General features: G+C 38.0%; 1 protein-coding gene across 3 annotated transcripts in view; it reads right to left on the reverse strand.

Annotated features, from left to right (window-relative positions):
- Positions 1–1,160, reverse strand: part of Lclat1 (lysocardiolipin acyltransferase 1) — a 131,271-nt gene that overhangs the window by 51,486 nt on the left and 78,625 nt on the right. The window lies entirely within an intron of this gene.

A 1,160-nucleotide genomic window follows, 5' to 3' on the forward strand; every position in this document is an offset into this window, starting at 1 on the left:
GTTATCATTAGCTCCTAATGTTCTGAACTCATACTTGTCTGCCTCTGCTGTCTAAGGGAACCACAAAGGTGGCACATTATGGAGCCCTGTTTGACTGTGCAGTTTCTGGGCTTCTACTGGAATACTAATTATAAGGTCATTTGGTATAACAGAAAGCTTTCTTTTCACAGTGTACTGTCAAAAGCAGATCTGAAAGCTAGGCTGGGTCTCCTTTTAAGTCTTCTATTTCTTTTCTAAAGGAATACTCTGGACTCTAAGATTCTCTTCACTGCTGAACTCTGGTGCACATCTTACTCTCTATTCTCCTGAACTCCATCTCCTCTCAAGAAACCAAATCTGTCTTCAACACTGTAAGCTGTGCCTCCCTAGTCTGTACCTGCTCCTCCTGTCGCCTCACACAACATCCCAACACCTGCCTGTGACCATCATCCTTCCATTACCTGGCCATCTAGCCTCTTTTTGCCTTTCTTTCTTTTAAATCCTCTCATAAAAGCACCCAGCTCACTCTTGTTACAACCGTGTTTTTGTGGTTTGGAGACTAACTACAATTATAGTCTAGATGAAAGAGCACACACTACTCAATTCAGCACTATTCCAATAACGGGTGACTCTTCACACTGCCGCCTGCCCTTTTTGTTTGATAATGAGAACTGCTCTGGAGGCTTGTGAGGAGGAAGTGAATTAGACATTAGAATATTTACTGCAATGCCTGGTACTTGTAAATACTCAACGTCAGTGCTATTATTGTTATTGTTATAACAATCATCACCATGTTTCTTTTTCAGTACAGGTTCTAGTCCACAATTCCAAATTAAATAAACAGAATTATCGCCTGGTTTGCTAAACAAAACAAACGAGATCATCTGAATCTCTCTCTCTAAAATGATACATAGGGTGTAGGGGATCAGTTTACAGTTCTGGCAGAAAAAAAAATTATTACATTAAGTGTACAACAAAGTTATCAGGTTGCTAGATTTCAGAACAGAGAACATAATATATTCTGACCAACTATAAAATAATCTCTCCATTATCTTGCTATATTAGGGATGATCTTTTAAGTAAAAGATATGTCACAAAGTCATCTGAAAAAATTTTATGTTTCCTGGTGTCACAAATACTTTTTTTTTTTTTTTTTTTTTTGGTTTTTCGAGACAGGGTTT

The sequence above is a fragment of the Microtus ochrogaster genome, unplaced genomic scaffold, assembly GCF_000317375.1.
Source record: "Microtus ochrogaster isolate Prairie Vole_2 unplaced genomic scaffold, MicOch1.0 UNK26, whole genome shotgun sequence".
NCBI lineage: Eukaryota > Metazoa > Chordata > Mammalia > Rodentia > Cricetidae > Microtus > Microtus ochrogaster.